This window comes from Coptis chinensis, unplaced genomic scaffold (genome assembly GCF_015680905.1).
Source record: "Coptis chinensis isolate HL-2020 unplaced genomic scaffold, ASM1568090v1 utg4047_pilon_pilon, whole genome shotgun sequence".
In the NCBI taxonomy this organism is placed as follows: domain Eukaryota; kingdom Viridiplantae; phylum Streptophyta; class Magnoliopsida; order Ranunculales; family Ranunculaceae; genus Coptis; species Coptis chinensis.
The window spans coordinates 19,533-41,277 of record NW_028238151.1 but is presented as its reverse complement, the minus strand read 5'-3'; the positions used below and the strand labels follow the sequence as shown (position 1 = coordinate 41,277).

At 43.3% G+C, this 21,745-nt stretch overlaps 2 pseudogenes across 2 annotated transcripts; both read right to left on the bottom strand.

Moving 5' to 3' along the window:
• Positions 1–14,204: 14,204 nt before the first annotated feature.
• Positions 14,205–16,147, bottom strand: LOC147473168 (putative xyloglucan endotransglucosylase/hydrolase protein 10; annotated as a pseudogene). Its single transcript, XR_015210549.1, has 4 exons — positions 15,935–16,147; positions 15,538–15,640; positions 15,148–15,341; positions 14,205–15,036 (listed from the first exon to the last, which is right to left on the bottom strand). The product of XR_015210549.1 is annotated as a putative xyloglucan endotransglucosylase/hydrolase protein 10 (transcript).
• A 2,327-nt stretch (positions 16,148–18,474) lies between these two features.
• LOC147473167 (ubiquitin-conjugating enzyme E2 2-like) lies at positions 18,475–21,458 on the bottom strand (annotated as a pseudogene). Its single transcript, XR_015210550.1, has 6 exons — positions 21,321–21,458; positions 21,169–21,254; positions 20,999–21,090; positions 19,218–19,306; positions 19,051–19,136; positions 18,475–18,826 (listed from the first exon to the last, which is right to left on the bottom strand). The product of XR_015210550.1 is annotated as a ubiquitin-conjugating enzyme E2 2-like (transcript).
• Between the last annotated feature and the right edge of the window lie 287 nt (positions 21,459–21,745).

Here is a 21,745-nt window from a genome sequence, read left to right as displayed (position 1 = left end):
AAGAAGATCGTTGCCGCTAATACGCCGCCGCGACGCTGTAAAGCTACCGCGAATGGAGGCGGCGCGCCTATCTTGCCATCCGTGGCCGGAAATAGAAGAACCGGAGGCGAGGTATGGCGACTCGCCGAGCTACCAAGGACCCGCAATAGATCGGCAGTCGACTCGCCGGAGGTCGGTCGGCCGGGTTCTCATGGGTCGTTCTTGCTCCCTGGCCGGTGAAGTGGTTCGCATGGATCAACCTTCCGCCGTTGGCGGTCCGGGGGTGGGACGCTTAACCGGAAGCGAGATTGGCGCCTCCCCGGTGATCCGAAGCCGCTCCTGCTTTGCCGGACGCCCCTCCGTTCAAGGCTTTGAAGATGTTGTTTGAAAGTTGAAGGTCCGGTTTTTGCAGATTTAAGCGCCCTCGCCTAAAAACAATAAATTGTTTTCCGGGTTACCCGGCGTTTCGCCTTTTCTTTGTCCGCGGCTTTATGATAATCGATGTTTTAACTGGCCGATTTTCCAGGTAACCCAAGCACTCGCTTTATCCGGGCGGCGACTCGGTATCGGATCGCGGGTCTTCAGGTTGCTAATTGTTTTATATTAATGCTATGTTGTTATCCGCTGTTTTTCGCCTCTTGCATATTGTATGTGTGTTTGATTTGTATGCCCCTCGGGTTGGTCGACTTGTGTCATCCCGAACGGCGGGCGCGGCGGTAGACGGGGTAGCGTCCTCTAGTAACTCAGTATTGGTACGGCTCGAGCGTCCTGTGAGCAATGGTCACTTCCATTTCATCGTGCTTTTCGCGACGCAGCGGAGATGAACAGCTTTGGCGTAAATATGAAATGATGGTTGCCATTGATTGGCGCTTTACGCCTCGATGCCTTAATGAGCTGCTCGGGAAGAGACGTTTTTTTGTATAAATAGAAACCGCTCGGGGAGAGCGATGGCATTTGATTTCGTTGTCGCTTTGCCTTCACTCCGCTTTAACGGTTTGCTTTTGGTGGTCATCTTCTCGTATGGTGGTTCGGCTCTCTTTTGATCATTGTAAAGGTGTTATCTCTTCCTCATTGCCTCTGATTTGCTCTTTGTGCTTTAGCTGTTCATATGGCTCGTTGTTACGCTTTTGGTGTGGGAGAAGGCAGTAGGCGAGAGAGCTCTCCTCTGCTGATGGAGGAGATGGAATTTCATCCACATGCACTAACGAAACCGCGGGCAAGAGGGAAGGCAAGAGCAACGGGTCCAAGAAAGCTAAACGGCCCCGGAGGTCGGGGCGAGCCACTGGAGGTGTGGTGATCAGGTCGCCCCATCGAGAGGACGGCCTCCCTCGGGTTGCCGAACGGATGGACGACCTGGAGCAAGGGGGCCACGTCGCTAGTGGGAGTTCTCGCTCTCACGTTGGGGACGTGGGGAGCGAGTTCTTCTACGTCGGGAGGTCGGGGAAGAAGCGCGTCAGAAAGCGCTCGATCGCAGCTTCCACTCTGCGCCTATAGCGACCAGTCTTCTGAGGGGCATCGTGCTGGACGGGGACAAAGCGGAGGTTGAGGACGAAGATATGGACACGCTCCTGGGGACTATGGACATGGCGAGCTGTTTGGTGAGTACGCTGTTTGTTAATTTCTACCGCGTTCTCCGATTGATGTTCATCAGACTTTCGTGCTTGCGTTTCTTGCCGGTTATGATAAGTCAAGAACGCCAGGTAACGCCTCGCATCGATGTTGATGCCCGAAGTCGAAAGCCGGATGTCCGCGAAGCCGCCGCAGCGCATAAGAGGAGGCCGGAAGCTATGTCGGCTAAGTGTCGTCGCGGCCGCCGCCGACGAAAATGAAAAACTTGCCGCCGTCGTTGTCGACTTGCAAATGGAGATCACGAGGTGACCGAAAGTACGCCGGGCAATGCCGAGGTTGCTCGTAAGGCTCGTAACGCCGTGATACCACCGCCTCAGAGTGAGTACGCAAGCCGGACGAGAAATATTGTCACCGAAGAAGCGCGGATGGTGCTCAAGAGGCCGGTATGATGTGTTGTTCTCGCGAGCTTCCGTGATATGTTCCCTCAACCAACCGCCGTTCTCGAGGATAAACATGTGGTCGCACCGCGATGCTTTGATTTTGTTTATCAGCGAGGATACGCTTTTGATTTGTCCGCTTTGATCGCGGTGTTTTCTCGTGGCCCCTATGAGGGTTAAACATTAGAGCTGCATTTTCGGGCTTGCCCGGTTTCGCTTTTGATTTTGAGAACCGGGTTTCCACTAAAGTGGCGATTCGGTCCCTTTGGTATTTGCGATTCGGTAATTCGAACTGGATTTTTCCGGGTAGACCCAAAGTCAGGCCGGTGCTCGATCGGATTAATGCCCAGATATGTTTTGGTTTCAAATGTATTCTTGCTACATGTCAGGCCGCTATGATAATGTATGGGAATACGCGGTGAGCGTTTGATCGTTTAGGATCGACAAGGGGCTTTGCCCGTGAGTTCGTGGGCTATGGTGCTCACCGGGAGCCGCTCTCGCTTAGTTGAGTCGAAAAGTGGGATGCCCGCAGCCTTGGGAGACTCGGGAGGCGATGAGCCTATGAGCTCCCGAGAGCCGCCCCGCCAGATGAGCGTGTTTAGCCCCCGAGGCATGCTCGCCTCGGAGAGCGTTCTCGCTTAGTTGATTCGAAAAGTATATGCCCCCAACTTAGCGAGATTCGAGAGCTTGAGCCCCGTAAGCTCCCCGAGCGTCGCCCCGCGAGATGAGCTGTTTAGCCCCCGAGGGCGCTTCGCCCCGAGCGTTCTCGCTTAGTTGGTCCTAGAAGTATAGGTCCTCAACTTAGCGAGACTTCGGAGAGGCGTTGAGCCCTGTAAGCTCCCCGAGAGGCCCCGCGTATGAGCGTGTTTAGCCCCCGAGGGCGTTTCGCTTCCTGAGCCGCTCTCGCTTAGTTGATCCAAAAGTATATGTCCTCAACTTAGCGAGAGATTCGAGAGGCGTTGAGCCCGTGTAAGCTCCCCGAGAGCCGCCCCGCAGATGAGCGTGTTTAGCCCCCCGAGGGCGTTTCGCCTCGGAAGCGCTTCGCTTTAGTTGATCCTAGAAGTATAGGTCCTCAACTTAGCGACTCCTCGGAGAGGCGTTGAGCCCGTAAGCTCCCCGAGAGCCGCCCCGCAGATGAGCGTGTTTAGCCCCTGAGGGCGTTCTGCTCCTGAGAGCGTTCTCGCTTAGTTGATCCTAGAAGTATAGGTCCTCAACTTAGCTTAGATTCGGAGGCGTTGAGCCCGTAAGCTCCTCGAGCCGCCCCGCGCCAGATGAGCTGTTTAGCCCCCGAGGGCGTGCTCGCCTCGAGAGCGTTCTCGCTTAGTTGATTCGAAAAGTATATGCCCCCAACTTAGCGAGATTCGGAGAGGCGATAGGCCCGTAAGCCCTCGAGAGGCGCCCCGCTGATGATGAGCGCGTGTTTAGCCCCCCGGTATGCCTCGCGGGAGGCGTGGTTTGGAGATGTGAGTAGGTCCGCCTTTATGATACCATCTTGACTTTCTTTCATTTGAACTTTGTTGCGGTTCGGGAACAGGAATTACAATGCGTAATACAACTATTGGAAAAAATTGCTTTAACAAGTATGTGTTCCATGGTCGCGGCAAAGATCTTTCCTTCTTGGTTTTAATCCAATACGCCATTGCTAACGACACGCTCCACGCATGTAAGGGCCTTCCCATGTTGGTGCTAGCTTAGCATCATCTTGAGTTTTCTTCAACACGAGATCGCCCGGGTTGAAAAGATCGTGGATGTACTCGCTTTTGTTGTAAGATCTTTTGAGGACCTGTTGGTAGTCGCTATTTCGGACGGCCGCTAGGTCGCCGCTCGAGGAGGTCGATCTCGAGCTAGAACCGAAGTTATTAAGGCCCTGCTTCGACAAGTTCAGATCGGGTTGTCGGATTGTCACCCGGTGGGTATGACGGCTTCGTGCCATAGCATGTGGAGAATGGTGACTCGCGGGCTTGAGCGAAGCCAGAAGTCGCGATGAGCCCGTGAGTATGTTCTCCAAACCGATTGGGCCAACCGGCTTTTGTTCTTTCAATTTTCTTTTCAAATTCTCCGTGACGGCCTTATTGTCGGCCTCGCTTGTCCATTGCTTTGAGCGCATCGCGGGGTGTAGAGAATGCATGAACGATCTTCCATTTGGCCGTAAACTCTTTGATCGCTTTTGCCCTTTGAACGGGAGCCATTATCCATCACCGGTGTATGTGGTAGCCAAACCGGTGATGAGATGAGTCCAAATGAAATTTCGACATGTGATTCTTTGACGCGGCGCTTAACGGAATTGCTTCAACCCACTTAGTGAAGTAGTCCGCGGGCGCCTAGGACAAAGCGGAAGCCGGTGCTCTTCCGGGGATGAATGGTCCCATAATGTCCATGCCCCACATGTGGAACGCCAAGGACTCGCGAATGTTAATCGGGCCATGAAATGGGTTGCATGATGTTGGACCAAATGTTTGGCATTTGATACATTTGAGGACATACGCTTTAGCATGGATCGCATAATGAGGCCGTAAGTACCCTTGGGAGATCGCTGGGCTAGTGACCGACCCAAGATGGTTGCCGTGATTCTCCTTCGCGGAATTTCAAAGAAAAATTAGCCGGCCTTGCTCGGGGCGATACATCTCGATGAGGTCCGCCGCTGGATTTATGGAATAACTTGTCGCTCACCAAACAATAGCTACGTTTGGCGTGGAACCTTCTTGGCCTTGCGCGCCTCCTCCGAGAGTGCGCGGCCGGATGTACCGTGATAATAGGTCGTGATCCATGAGTGACTCGCCCGATCTTCGAGAGTGGGACCAGTCGCTAATTGTCAAGACTTTGGTCCGCTTGGTAAGGTGTCGGTCGACTACTTCGATAATCGGTTGTCGAGGGACACAGCTCGTGTCCGGGTAGCTAGATATGCCAGTTATTCGCGTGGACGGTTCTCGCCACGCAAAAAATGGTGTATCGACGCCCGCTAAAATGACGGAAGCAAATTGTTAACAACCCGAAGGTATTTAGAGAGGTTACCTTCACCGGTAGTGTACTCTTTTTGCAACCGGGCGAACCACTACCATTGAAGTCACTAAAGATTTGATCTCCTTTACTCCCAAATTGGATCGCCACAAGATTCCCATTATTAGTGCTTCAGATCGCTTCGTTGTTTGACGCTATAAGTCTATCCGAACCGCCTTTCTACCATAGCTCCCCTCGGGGAGACTAGGACGATTCCCATACCATCGCTTCCGTGGTTGCCGGAACCATCGACGTAGAGGGACCGACCGCTTATGCGTGCTCCCTTTTCTTGCGCGACCTCGCTTCAACCTCCCAATTAGGGTCGCTAACGGGAAATCTGCTAGGAAGTCCGCGAACGACCGACCCTTCCGCGGATACGCGCGGACTAAGTCCATATGGTGTTCGCCTCTTCGCCCATATTGCCATCCCGGTAGTCTTTGTTGTCTTTGTGAAGAATCCTCTTCAAAGCGGAGATCGCCAAAGACTTTGATTGGATGAGCCCGGAAATACGGCCTGAATTTTCTTGCCGAGTATAACAAAGCAAGGACCGCTTCTTTCTATATAAGAGTAGTTCTTCCTACCGGAGTGAGTGTCTTGCTTTGTGGAAGTAGATCGGCCTTTCGACCTGTGGTTCGCCCCTGAACAGACCGAACCGATGGCTTAAATCGATACCGCCGATAGAGCCCCGAGTTTCTCCGCCGGTTGGTTTCATGCGAGGATCGGAGGTGTTGGAGGTACTCTTTGAGGGTGGCTTAATGCTTGGTGGCATTGATCGCTCCATGAGAATTGCTCGCCTTTTTGAGTATTTGTAAGAATGGTCGGCACTTGTCCGATGCTCGATATGAATCGGTTGAGCAAAATGACCATACCGACAACTACAACTTTTGTATCTTTTTGTTTGGTGGTCGGGCATGTCGATGAACCAATTTGGTCCGATTTGCTTCTATACCTCGTTCGCGAGACCGATATCCGAGAAATTTTTCCGAGGACGCACCAAAAAGACACTTTCTCCGGGTTCGGGCCATTCCGGTTCGTCAGAAGTCCGGAGAACGCTTTGCTCGAGGCGGGTGAGGTGGTCGGCCGCTTTTTTTGCTTTTGACAACCATGTCGCCAATGTAGACCTCCATGGTATCCCCTAACATGTCCCGAACATGTTAGTTACTAGTCACGATAGGTCGCTCCCGCTCTTTAGTCCGAATGGGAGTACGCTGTAACAAGTAAGTTCCTTTGTTCGGTGATGAATGATGTCTTCTCCCGATCTTCTTCTTCAGCTAGTGGTATCTCGATTGTACCCGCTTATACGCCGCCCATGAATGATAGCAATTCGTGCCCACAAGTCCGGGTCGACTAGCCGGGTCGATTCTTGGTAGGGGAAGTCCGCCTTTGAGTTTCTTGATTGACGTTGGTGAAGTCGACGACAAACGGACGGTGCCATTCTTTTTCGGACCGCCACTATGTTGGCGATCCATTCGGGTAGTCGACTCTTCGCGGATGAAACCGACTTTTTGAGCTTATCTACCTCGCCGTTGATTGCTTTTGAAAGCGAAGTGACAATCGCCTAGGACGCTGTCGAACCGGTTTGGCACCGTGGTCGACGCTTAACCGTGGCATGCGACACTAGGGTCTATACCGTGCACATCAATATACCACCGCTTAACACATCTTTATTCATGGACGTAAAGTTTACAAGTTGAGCCTTAAGTGTGGGGTCTAGGTTGGTTCCTACATAGACGAAGTTTAGGTCGCCTTCGGTCCGGAGGTTCACTTGCCGCTTTTGTCTTGAGTCGGCGCTTTGGCTCGAAGCGCGCCTGGCTTTTCGGGCGAAATGCTGCGCGTGCTCAGATCGGGTGTTGGTTGGTTTCGTGAGTCGAGGAACGGGACGCCCGGCGTGGTTACGATAAATGTGGTCGGCGATCGCGCCGTTGGCGTGACAACAGGAACTGGGGTAGTTCCCTGACATTCTGCTGGTTGGAGGGGAGGTGGTGGTGGTAGCACGAGGCTGTGCTTGTTCGTGATGCTGCCCAATGGGGCGATCTCTGGGATTTGAACCGTCGATATGCCAAGTGCTTTGGTAGTGGTTGAGATCGGGGCTGGTGACTGAAAACTCTTGCTGGAGCTCCCCGCGTACTGTTTTGTTGCGCTAGCTCTCACCTCAGCCACTAAATCCTTGGCCATAGTGTAGTTGGTAGGTTCGTTGCTGACGGAGATGGGAGGTTCCTCGCCTTGGTCATGGGTAATGATTTGGTTACAATGACGGGCTTCGAGTCGGGTTGCTTCGGTTCCATCATTCCCCTCGGGCCGGAAAACGGATGACCCGATGCAGCGCGGATGGTACGGCCCCGCGATTCGATGTATCCAACGCCGCCCTAGAATGGCGCCAGTAGGGACGACTTGGTATCTAGGACGCAAGCTGCGGTTGAAGCCGACTTTGTCTTCCTGATCCCACGAGACCGGGAGGATGATGTCTCCTATCGGGTCGGCTCGAGCCGCTTGAATCCGAAGAGGGTGCAATGGGGTCTATGAAGACCGACTTTGGTAAGTTCATCTCCCCGGATCGCGGTGATAGAACAAAATATCGCGACGAAGCTACCGTATATCGATCAAAACTTCGGCTTTGACGGTCCGGGCCATCGATTTTGACGTGGACCACGAAAGTGCATCGTTATCTGGGAGGCAGACCTTTGTTGAGGTCGAATTCGGAGAAGGTGATATCTCCCGTTCTTCTTCCCGAATCGCGCGGCATGGTCAGCGGCTTGTGAAGAGAAATTGTATACTTCATGAAGGGCTCCGACGCTTTCGCTTTTCCGCGGAACTCGGAGACGGAATCGCCTTGGAGAGTGATCATGTGGATGGTTTCGTCGCGTGCTCGCGACGCCTTGACGGGCCGACGGCGATCCGATAGGCGCGTTGCTCGGGAGCCGCCCCCGGCCGTGAGGGCTTAATCGTGGAGACCTCGGAGCCCTTCTTGGTGGGGGACCCGCTCAATCTTGCGGGCTATGAGTTTGTGGCGCAGTCGCCGCCGGGATGTTAGTGTATCTTTTGATGTGCCCGCCTTCACCGTGTCTTGCAAGTAATGCTTTGAGCCCCCGCCAGACGCCGGTCTCATGGCAATTCAAGGCGATGAAAGCGCGCAGGGGCTGATCCGGGCGATCCGCCGGGTCGTCAGATCTCCGGCGCGTAGAATGCAAAGACGCTTTGATCTTTTTCTAGTATGTGACTAGGAGATCCGTGAGCACGGGCGAATTCGATCATTTCTTGGTTTGGGTCCGAGGGTTGCCCCTTGTTGTCGGGTCGCTTCCTAGATGATGATGCGATTTCAGAACTTCTTCCCTCTTCGCCGCCGCTTCTTCGCTTCCTTTTCGCTTTAACAAAGCCTCTTGCAGCTTTGATGTATTTATCCACTCGCGCGATACCGCCAACGGTCGGGTTGGTCTTTTAAGAGCGACCTAAAGAGGCCGGTGTTAGGGAGCGGCAGCGGGTTGGAAAGCCATCGCGCAAATGATTCCTTGAGGCCGCTTCCATGTCCAAGAGCTCTGTTTTGAACCGGGCTTAAGAAGGAGTCAGAAGGTTTCTCCCCGCCGAGAGCGAAATGGAAGAGTGAATCGAGATCACCCTTCTTCGCCTCGGTTGCGGCATCGATCGGTTCGCGAACGTCGGTGAGCCGTTGAAGCTTCAGATGGAGTCGGGCTCGAGGGAGAAAACCAACCGAGTGGGCCGCCCTTTAGCCGGGCCGGAAAGAGTCCGCAAGCCGGAGATGGTCGAACTCGGGCGCTACCAGAGCGAGGCTTTGAGCATATCGCGCTATATGCCGGCCGGCAGGTAACGACCGCCATACGCTGGAAAACGGGTCGACAAAGTCCGGAGGCTTAGACCTTGTGAAGGACTTCGCAGCGAATGGAGAGGCGCTGATAGGTTTTCAGCGATTTTCGCACTATTTGAGTGGAATCTTTCTTGACCGCATTCTTGTCGAGCCTTTGATTTAGCTCGGTGATTTGTCGATCGACGCTGATAACGCCGCCGCCGGCGGTGCCCGCCTAGTGGGCTTTGTGTATCTACTTGTGCACGAAGGTGACGTTTTTTGCCCGAGTTGCAGGCAATTTGTTCGCTCATGGTTCCTACCGCGGCCGCCAAAGAGTTGAATTGAGCTTCGAGGCTTGCCATGCTTCGTGGGCTTGAGAATCTTTCGGTTTGGTTTTTGCTAATGATTAGTGTAAAGGTGGTTTGGCTTTCAAGTAATCGGTGACCACGACGGCGCCAATGTAAAGGTGTGGTGTGTTATTCCTCTACAAACACTCGGGACCGATATGAATAAATGGGTGAGACCGAAGTTCGCTTTTGGAGCGAACCGCCACGACGATCTTGCTCGGGGCCGGGCTCGAGTAGAATCAGTCCGGGCGCGAAGTTCATAGGAGTGGTATTTATAGAGATTCGAGTGTATCCTCACCCTCCACGGTAGAGGATATCACCAACGGGTGTGGATCATGGGAGCATGTGAGAAATATCTACATAGGTCCGGCTGTGATGATGAGGAGTGACACCGAGCAAGTAGCTTGCGGTCGCGGATCGATCGATCGATAGTCGATTAGTGCAAGTAACTCGTCGGTCATGATTGCTTATGGATAGGGAGTATGTGTCACCGCCGATGTAGTTCGTGGGTGATGGTGCGACCGCTCTTGTGGCGGGCGTTGTTGGCTCGTGGATGCGAATTCGATATCACAGTCGGTGCCTTAGTTCCACTATGCTAAGCTGCGTCGTATAGAGATAGAGAATATCACTCCCCTACAATCATCACAAAAAATAGACCAAAAGTCACGAAAAAAAATATTATAGTACTATTGCAGTATTATAGGTGGGAGTCGGAATTTTTAAAATAGTTAAGATTTCATAGATGACTCATGGATCTTTGTACTAAGGTCTAAAATATTGCCAATATATATATTTTTCTGGGTACTCGATATGGAAATATTCGATATATCTCCACCGAATATTGTAGGTTTTTCGACCTGATATATATCCCATTTTCCGATTTATATATTATATATCGATATATATTGTTTGATTGTTTGACTGACTTTTTTGATTGTTTGACCGATATTTCTGATATATATCGGCAATAATTATGATATATAGTGATAATTTGACCAGTTCACCAAAAAAGATATATATCTCTAATATTTTCGATATATCTCGATTTTTGGGGTACGCGATATATATAACCCGATATGGAAATTTTCTACCTTGCTTTGTACACCAACCAAAATTTCCTATTGTCTAATCTTTGCCAAAAAAAAATTCTTTAATATGTATATTTAATTGATGCTTAAAAGAGAATAATATGTTTTAAAACTCCAACCAAAATATCTCATCTCTTTCTTTCCTAGATTAGTATGCAAGAAAATAGTCTAGAGAACTAATTTCAGGCCAAAATCACTGTCTAAGCTAGCTAGAACAATCTTTTTTCAAAATCACTCATAGAGACAATTTTCTGGTGAAAATAACATTTAAAGACAAATAGCTCGGATTATTTGAAATAATTTTTTCCCAATTATACTATTTATGTCGTTTTGGAACTTATGTTGATATATAAACAATGATTGTTCGTATCCAAATATGTGAACATACCTCATATACTCATGTTGAGGTATGACTCCAATAGGTGTAACTATTGATCATACATTATTTGATAGGGAAAAAAAAATGTTGAGGTATGACTTCAATAGGTGTTATTATTGATCAATGATCATACATTATGTTGATATATGAATAGTGATTGACCATAACTCATATTGAAGTATGAACTTTGTTGATGTATGAATAGTGATTGTTCATACCCCAAATAGATCATTATTCATACTAGTATAGAACGAAATATCCCAGTATTATTGGGATATATCCACCCCCAAATCTTGATATATATCATCAAAATATCGCTCTCTGTGTTGATATTCTACATGTGGGCATATGTTAAAATACATAAAATATCATAAATATCTCAACTTTCTTCTATTAAATAATGGACTTAAATCATTAATGGGATTATATTTGCTTTTTAATTTCAATTCTAGATTCAAATATTCTTAATTTCCGTTGATTGTGAACAAAAGGATATGTTATAACCTATCTAAATGTAGAAACAAAATATTCTTAATTCTTATTTAATTTTCTTTAAATTAGATTGATTCATAAAAGGAGATTCAAAAAAAGAAAAGGAAATTGCAAGAAGAAAAGGAAAAAAACTAAGAAGGAAATGAAATTGATGATTGAGTTTTTTTTTTTATAAAGAAAAATATAAATATTATATTTGATTGGGTCAAAATTGGAATTATAGGGCTTAAAAAAAATTAGTATACATTCATCAGATCTAGATCCAAAGAAAAAGAACAAAAAGAGAGAAGATGGAACATCAAATTTGTTAAGCAACTACCTTAATCATCTAAACAAACTCTCTCATACAAAAGTTTTAGTATATATATATCACGATATTTTCAAATTATCAATATATCAATACAATATCGCGGATATTTGATGATATCTCGTGGATTACAATTTTGACCTTTGAAATGATCAAATTCGTATTCTAGATATATTTATATATTTTGCTCAAATTTTGATATATATCACGATATTTTGTATTATGATTTATATTCTAATATGTATTCTTACTGATCATATATTATATTGAGGCATTTAACAATTATTGCTTATCTTTCCAATAAGTTTAATCGATTATATATTATGTTGCATTTAACAATTATTGTTTATACTCCAATAGGTGTTTTTACTTATCATATATTATGTTGTGGTATGAACAATTATTATTTATACTCCAAATAGATATTAACAATGATTGTTCATACTATATATACGGGGTCATTTCAATTAGGGGGCATTGTTTATTATTTGGAGTCAAGAGTATACTTGACCTTTTAACTACTCAAGCCGTTTTTTATTTCAGTGTCCATAGCATACTTGACAACTTTGCATCTATCTGGTTCTTGTGAGTAATTAACAAAACATGATTTTGAATGTGATTTTTTTGTCCCAGAGCTGATTAATATGTGGCTCGCTAGAAAACAAATAAATTGCTTTTTCGAAATCTATATTCTATAGCGAGGAAAGGTACGTATATAGAGCCCAAGAACGACAAGTCGACAAATATAACTGAATAAGTGGGAAAGTCCTCCAGGGACATTTCAACAACCGACGTTCGCACGTTTAGCTTAAAAAACTTTTCCCTAACAGACTAACAGAAACTATAATTACTCTCTTTATTAAGAATTAGTTCGCGGATGTAATTTTTTTTTTTCTTTGTATGTAATATGAACCGATTTATTCCTCATGAAATTATACTCCTTTTGTAATTTGCTGTCATCTCAAACGCATTGGACACGATGATACTTACTTTTGATAAGCAGAACCTTTTGAGCTTTCGACAGCCAATCATCCATGTCGATAATGAGACGCAAACTGCTAATTAGCTGGAATCGAGTATAATTCATTTCTTAGTATAATTTATCTTTTTATCAACTTCTTAGAATTTTCATGAACAATTACCCTTTGTGGCAAAAAGAAGACGAAGAAAAGTTAGGAATTCGGATTACGTAAGGTCGCAGCTGACGCACTTTGAACTCTCCATACGATTACTTTATATTTTTGGTCTTAGGTTCACGGTTCACGTGTGATTCTGGAGAGGAAAGCCCGTGTAACAAATTTCCTATTGACCTTTTTTTTATCCATAATCAATATTCATTTTAAAAAAAAATGCATTAGCTAGTAACTATAATAAGCTACAGATGGCTACAAGCCTACAACATAAATCGACATCACTAAAGTTGTGATAGGGAAAGAAGCAATTAATTAGGTCCAGTCATTCAGGGATAATATTGAATTAGGGATACACTGGAAGTTCACGCAATCACTCTTGCACGTACAGCTTTCTCCTCTCATTTTCACACAAAAACACTACCATATGTCCATATGTAGTTACATGTTTGTATCATTGGCGTGACAAATACCGAATTTGTAAATGTTGTCAACTTGATTACTCAATTCACCATTACCATAATAAGTTTACCTTCACTCCTTCAGCATGGGTCAAAACATAAAAAATTCAACAGAATATTTCTGCTTCTGGTTCACCCGATATTGATATGTAACTGATAATAATAGACCACGCTATTACATTTTCAATTCACCTTTATATATATATATATATATACAGTTATACACTTAACATTTCTCGAGAATCCAGTATTTCTGTTGACATGTATAAAGCGTTAAGTTCTCGACTCTCGACCACCACTCAGGTATATACTAATAACATTGACCATAAGTCCAATATTACATGAAGCTAGGCGAGACTGATGCACACTTGTGTGCAGGTACAATATAATTCAAAAAAGTTTGGATATATTAGTTGGTACCAGTTCGATAACTGTTATGACATCTATGTCATATTAACTGGGTAGAATGTGACTTGAAATGGAACTGAGTGAGGGATTGGAATAAAAAGTTGTACAGGTATAGAGCTGAGAAATGAATGGTCACGTTTTGATGCATAAAAGATTGGAATAGGAGTCGTCGTCTTATCCGTGTACCTAACCATTAAGAGGAGGTTCGAACAAGAACAAGATAATATGAAAAATTGAAAATGGGCCATAGTTAATTTACGGCGTTTTATGATACAATAATTGATGAAGCCCAGTCGAAGTTTACTAAAGTTGGGCCACTGATCGTACAATTATGGCAACTTGGGCCCGAAGCGCGGGTATAGATGTTAGTGTACATGACTACGCCTCCCGACTACCGCCTAATATTTTTTAGAACACTGTGTACATGACTATGACCAGATTCTACGTTTGGGAGTTTGCAGATTATTAGTCTAAGGCCTTAAGAGCAACTCTAGGTGGAGGCATCAAGTGTCAATTTATCTTAACCATTCTGAATTTCAACAAAAACCATCTCTAAGTGGAGATAAATATAGAGGCATTAAGTGTCCAGCCGCATCTGTGGAGGCAAATTTGCTATTTTGGATATGGATGTGGCATGGCACTCCCACTTTCACATGAGTGTTTTTTTTTTTGGGCAACTCTCCCCACAAACAAAACGATGTTTTAATAATTTAAAAAACTAACTTGGGATCCACTTTTAATAAAAAAAATATTTAAAATAAAATTGAGTCTTACTATTATTTATATTGCTTCTACCCTCTAGAGTTGGTTATTGTTTGAGGATGTTTGCCTCAAATTTAGTCTTAAACATGACAATTGATGCATTCATCACCTAGAAATGCTCTCAGACTTAACAGTTCAAGTTCAATGTGAGAACCGAGTACAACTGTACAAGTATTAAAAAGTCTGATTAGCTTCTCATATCAATCTTTATCCACTTCACACTTTGGCTCGAGTTCTGGGATAACCTGGGTCGAGCTCATTTCGCAAGTTTGGAACTTTGGATTGACCACTTTAGAGATGTCCCATATTTTCAAGTGCTAGTTATAAAAATGCTGTTCTTCTCCAAAAAATTGGAAGAAACAGAATAACTTGCCTTCGAACAACGGAGACACGGGTTTCAATTGAATATTCAAACTAAAAACTTTTGTAAGGACAAACAATTGATAAAATTATTGCATCGAATATATATTCCTCTTGAATTAGTACTTGGGGAGAGAAACTCCTTTGGCAGATTGTTGTTGAATCTCTTGTTATCTTGGCAGTAGTCGTAGATAACATGGTACTTCCTAACCCATTTGAACAACTTTCGCTGTGGTCCAGTTAGTGTGCTAAATCTGTCTTTGTTCCACCAATTGGTATCACTATCCGCCCTACAAAACCTTGCATTACCTCTCCAAATACAAGCATCAACCTTGTGATTCCTAAATGAGGCTATAAAGGGACCTTTGGACCAATCAATCTTGTCTTTTCCACCGTTCGTAGCCCAGCTGTCCCCGTTCCACAGGCTGATTTTGATACTCATTGGTTGCCATCTTGGAAAAGCCACTCCCTTGTCTGCATGGTTTCTGTATACTCTAATTGGAACCCAATCCACCATAAATCTGAACACACAGAAAAAATCATCAGGTTATGATATGTACCAGTTTACTTGTATGTCCGCCACATGTACAATTTCTGGGTACAGAACATAACGTTTGATAAACTAGACTTACACAATTTGATGAAGGTTCCATAGGATTGTGTAAGTATGGAAGTCCAGTGTTGGATCAAACCATAAATTTATCCTCTCTTCTCTGTTATCAAATCCATCAGCAAACACGTTTGTTTGAAGAATATATGGCTTCCCGGCCACATTGCCAAGAAATTCAAAATCTATTTCATCTCTGTTTGGTTGATCAGAGGTTAACTGCATCGCATATGACCGGAAAATGTATATAACCGTCAGCCGGGCAAATATCTCAAAAATGTTTATATTTTTCTAGTCCGAAAACAATGCATCAGCAGACAAGTAAACACAGGAAACATAATCATAGTGTCAATCTTAATAATTTCTAATGGATGCCAAGAAGAGCTAGGCACAAGAAATGGAAGGGAGTACTCACATAATAGGCTTAACGACAGTGCCTGCTGAATGGCCTGGTACAAGTTTGATCTGCATATCGATTTCCCCAAACAAGAACATCTCATTTGAAGCGAAACCAGCACCTATATCGAAAACAAGAAGAAATGCAATGCTTGTTCATTTATCAGTGTTAAAACTAAAATTCAAGCATGAAATGTAAGTAGTATAAGAAAAAAAATTCTCCCCCACCATTGTGCATTCAGTCATCAATTTTACAAGAGGATGTATTTGTGCACGAAATTCATAATATGAAAATGACAAATTTGAACTTTTATTTTAGCATGTACCAATGTACCATGAACATTAATTTCAGTAATACGGTTTAGAATAACGAAAGACAACTAAATGATCAGATTCTCTTCGTTCTTCCATGATACCTGACTCTTCATCAAGCTTTAAGCTTCTCTCGTGCCCATCGGCTGAAGTGTTTATATGAGTAGGGGCCCATGTTACGAAGAAATCCTTGTTGAAGTCCCCCACGGATACAACAGAAGAATATGAAACCTGTATGAAATTCGCTATTAGAAAACCAATAATGACAATGACCTCGTTATTCCTGATCATGGTTCCTATGTTATTATTTGAATTAATCCTACATATAAGTACTGAGAGAGATGGAGTAGTTGCGGTTTATATAATGATTGCATGCTGAGTCTATTGAAGATTGTAAAGAGAAGCAAGGAAGGTTTGCTGAAGAATGCCTTTAGAAGGAAGCAAAGGAATGTTGGGGTGGTAGACTCTGGATATTGTAGTTTAGATTGCCGTCCTTCTCAGGATGATTCCAAAACTCTTCCTCTTGCGTTGTTATATCATTATTATAAAAAAAAAGTTTGGAAGGATTTTCAAATGGCTGCCATAATTCTTAATAATCAACACTCAATAACTATGAGTCGATCAAGCTTAGAAACTAAGTTTAGTTTTCATTTGGAGTGTCTTAGGGGATTAGTAACTGGAGAAGTCAGCCATATATGTTGACTCATCTGCATAATGTATCAAACTTCGATCATGAGTAAGCAAGCATCTCACTTTCCGTCACTATTAGCACATGATTACTTAGTGACGTAACTTAATGACGAACATACACTCTCTTGTGGTTCTCGTTGTAAACAGTCTGTGTCTTGATGTTTCAACCTATAAATTGTCACTTAAAGCATCCCCCAGTCGGGAAAACAGCAGGGATCCACATCTTCAAATGTTCCTTCAATTCCCAGGCACAAAATAGGCAGAGTAAGGTTTGAGCCAATATAGTTCAACTTGCACCAAAACACATTGCCTAGCTATAGCTACCCATGCAACATAGTTCTGGTTGAGAGGATCATTCCTAATTTAATTCAATCAACCATACATACTTAATATTCCAATCAAACACCATTCTCAGTTGTGCTCCCTTGACTATGTTGCTGTAGTTTATGTGACTCTGTTGCTGTAGTTTATGTGACACAATGTACGCTTTCTAAGGCGCTTTGTATAATGTAGCAACTTGAAGCAAGCTGTGTAAGCACATAGGCTTTCTCTTGAGGGTCCTTTCTACCGAAGAGCAAAAAGTTGAGAAAGCAAACAAAGATTTGGCTTCATTACTTTTTAGAATAATTTGGTCTGACAACCTTCCCCTTTTGACTGAATGTGGCTCGCTGTTTATGCTCTATCTTAAGTCTAATTGTAAAACGGCTAAAAGTACATTCCATGTTCAGACCAGCTTCATCTTAGGATAAACTCACATATTGGTGCCAGACGCCAGCAGAATCTCTCTTACATAATTGCTATTTGCTAGGAAGTAATTGATTGAGCAATCAATTTGAGAAACAACATAGTAAAAATCTTCGATCTTTTTCCTTGATGGCTTATAAGATGAAAGAAAACCACATAAGAATGCAAGAAAGAGAAACAACTTCCCCTAGAGATTGAGAGATACTGAAAACAATTTTTACGGTGAATAAAGGCATGGTTTTAGGACACTAGAACTTCGCTGGCAAACAAATTCAGCAGTCAGTACGATACCTATCTATTCTAGTTGTCGAACATTGTAGCTATAAATAACCCGACCTTCCAGACAAACACTCCGAGCCCCAGCTCACAGCCAATCAGTCTACACAGCCCACAACTTAGACGGAGAGGTTGATGGCAAGCTAACCAGAGAATCAGTATGTACCGTTAACATGGCCAATGTTCTATAACCAAGATCATCTTTTGGTCTGCTTCAATATTTTTGGTAGAATTATGTACCTGGGAATTCAAATCGAGTTAATCAACCCTATATGGAATTAACTTGTTCAAACTATCTTCACCACTTACCTTCCATATCTATCTAACAAAACAGAACGGTGTGAGGCCCGAAGGGCCCATCCGGTAGCTACAAATCTTCCTCACAAAATATGACATGGCAAATCCAAATGATTTTGGGGTTTGTGTAATTTTCTTAAACCAAATCAACATCCATGTGATCTATCTAAAAATCACTCAAAAGTCAACAATTGTAGCTAGACTTATAAGCACTGGGCTAGCCTATAAACTGTTGGGCCTCCAAATTTAACATGGTACTGCATATAGGGTTTGCCCAATTAATACTATTGGGCTTATGGATAATGACTAATTGGGCTGGTAGAGGAGATAGCACAGTGTCCAATTTATGTTAGATAGTGCTGATTGCGCATAGAGTTCATAAGTGCCGTACGGCACGGGCATACCCTAGTATGGTACATTATGCCTGATCTTACGATAGATTTAGATAGATTTACGTAAACATGAACTTAGTCAGTAACATCAGAAGTGTACAGCCCATGCTGGGATGACTTGTGAATCGGAAACATTGAGAAGTGAGAGCATATTCATCTTTTAGGCTGCATTTGGAATTCTGAACTTGTTGGACTGCTTTTGCTTCTATAATTCTTTCAGGCATGTTGACCATTATGTGCAAATCTTGCGCAAGAAGCTATTGTAATTTCTCTCATGGTTACAAATCTAAATGTCCCCACAGTTGGGGAGCAGGAATGTCATGTATATTTTGTCTTGGTATGCACGAGTGTCAGAGTTGCAAAAGTTACAATCAAAGTTTCAATAACAAAGTTTTGCTTTTAGTATTTACATGTAACAGAATTTGTGACAGTGAATACGTACAAATCATAATTTGGAGTCCAAAGTGAAAGGAGAGAGATATTCCACATTTCAACACCAAGAGAAGCTCTTTTCAACTTGGAGGATCACCAACAAGGACAATGGAGACGGTTTCTCAGAATGATTCAGTGGATCTACGAGCACATCGACGCACTCTCCTGCAACAATGAGGTCAGAGACAGTCAAAACATGTCAATGGCTTCAATCAGAAGGTCCTTCTACACACCCATGCAAAAAACTGCAACACAACTGGAGTACACAGAAAAGCTAGCTATTCAAAGCATTGCTCTGTACCACATTACCCCGTCCCCCCACCTTCCCCACTAACCCAAATACTACACAGGTAAATGCATGGAAACGATTTTACTAGAAACACATTAACCTGTTATAGGCCTGGCTATCTTGTTGATACATCTGAGCAGCCTCAGGGTTCGCAGGACTAGCTGGATTTGGATCCATCAGAAGTGACTGCAACACATGAAGGTTGATACAACACACTTCACTTATTGATTGTAACTAAAGTGTAACATGAGGCGATGGACGACTTACCTGAACTGACGTCAAAATTGTACAGACACTGTGACAAGGTGACCACGCATCTTGAATGATGTCCATGCAAAGTGTGCCATCACGATAAACTGCAGGAGTCGAAGAAAATAAAGACGTAAACTTCCTAAAGAGGGCATCAAAAATGATAACAAAAGCACATTGAAGATCTAGTGGGCAAACATAGTGATCAAAGTTCGGGTTGAGTAAACCACATATAATTTGGTATAAGCTATTAAACATGCAATGGTAATTGCACGAAGGAATCGGGTTGAGTGCTGCTTGAAGATTCCATTAAATGATTTAAAGAAGTTTCTAATAAAAACTTGATCCAAGGATTAAATGGACATAATTGTTTTACAAATTATTACTAAATTTCGTTTTTAAAGTAGGAAGAGAAGTGAGGAAACCTGAAAAAGAGTTCTAATGCAAGTATAAATAGCGTATATCTCTTGATCATGATTTTCAGAGAACGTGCAGAATTTTGAAGGAAATGCACTGCATAATGTCATAATATGATATTATGGAGCATAAAGCCTCCGCTACCTTCTTTAAGTTTTCAAATGAAATTCATGCACACCTAGTTTGGTGATAAAATTCATTTTTATGTAATCATATTTACACCTAGATGGTTTGCTTAAGAAAACAAGTCGTCATACTAAGTCAAAATGTTCGTGATCCTAACAAATCATATGGAGCACTCTGAGAAATATGGGTGGTTAGTAGTAGCTCATAAAGTAAAAATAAGAAGCAAGTACCTCGGGTGCAAGGTGAAGTAAACGAAGTTAGTACTAAAGGTATCGATTATGAATTTGTCTGAAGGACTTGTGGTCGAGAACAAACCTAAACACTTACTGATAAGTGGTCACTTCACATGCTAAAAGTTGAGTTTCTCTTAGTTGGTTAATATTTGCATCACAACTGTGAACAGCTCAAACTCTGTATGTTAAATCTTCACTAATGCCTCCACACTTTAACAATAACTAAAGATACACAAGGTTAAGCGTTTGAATTAACTTTGGTTTTCACCATGTGGAGAAACTTCCCCTAATGTCCTTTCCCCACTGTTTTGACTCCCATTTTTCTTATTCCTTTTATGATAAACCTAAAAGGTCATGACTGTATTGAATAAGGAATGAATTATCAGGACAACGCTTAACTCATGGAAATTTCGTGAGTATAGGAAACTTAAAATGTAATGTCATGGAAACTTGGTGAGTGCACCTAGCCATCTACCTAGGTTTCATACATGTATAATTAACCACCTTGGAGATCACATACCAAATAACAAAACACATAGGGTAAAGTTCCTCCATCATAAGATGAGTTTCCGACTACAAGTCCACCACATTGCCGATGATTCACTAGGACTAAAAGCGCCGCGAACGATGCAATAATATTTACAAGTCATCAAAACATGATATGATGTAAACTTACAAAAAGAACATACTTTGAGTTTTTGATTTGTGAAATCACACAGATTTATATACTTATTCGTGATTTTTAAAAGTTGAAAACAAGTAAAGACACAAACTGAATCAGATCCATCCAGATGGTCTAACGAAAGTTGAATTTTGAGTGATCCTGCAATTGCCTAGCATGTTTTATATAGGAACTAGCAGATGAAAAAGCATCCAGATCCTAAATTGATGGTATAGTAATGTACTAGATAACTTAACAGAAGAACATTATATGAAGAACAAGAGTGAAGTAGCATAATCGATAGTTCAAAGTAACAAGGAACCAAAACTTAAGGCAATCGATAGTTAAAGCTTAAAACTAACCATTGGGATGAAAAATTTCAGAAGTAAATCGAACACGAGGGGTTTTTCGGGATAATTATCTCCAAAAATCAATCTTAATCCGAACACGCCACCTGAATTATAGAATTATAGACTAAGACGGATTAAATTTAAGCTTTGTATATAATTGGCAAAAGCAGTAGATGTGTTACCTTCCCAGGGTGTTTCTGTCTGGACCAAATATGGTTGCACTCCACACGAACAGATTCTCGTCTGATAATGGACTCGCGCTGCATCCCTGATACATGCAAAATTATATTTATTTATATTTTTTACTACTGATTTTGAATTCTGAGTAGAGAACATAACATAAAATTGACCTCTGAGGCTCGTTTACAATTGATTTGAGATCAGACATAAGACGAAGCTGGGAAGAGGACGATGCCATTATTTTCTCTACACAATTCTATCACTCACTTATTAGATTAGATCTGGAATTGGGAAGTGAAGGGTGTGCAAAAAGATAAGATATGGAGATTTTCCTATTTCGCGGGTTTTGATTCGTACAACCGCCTTTGCCAACCTGTAAAGCGCGCGATATATGACTGCCAACTGGATTATATAAATATATATATTGAAAATATTATATTTGGTCCCAAAAACGGAATCTCTCTTTCACAAATAAAGAAATTCTTTATTGAAAATAAAGGATTAGCCTCATTCTCCTATTTTGAAGCACCGAGATTTCTTTTTGTCATCAGAACCCACCTCTCTCGTTTCTGTGAAACA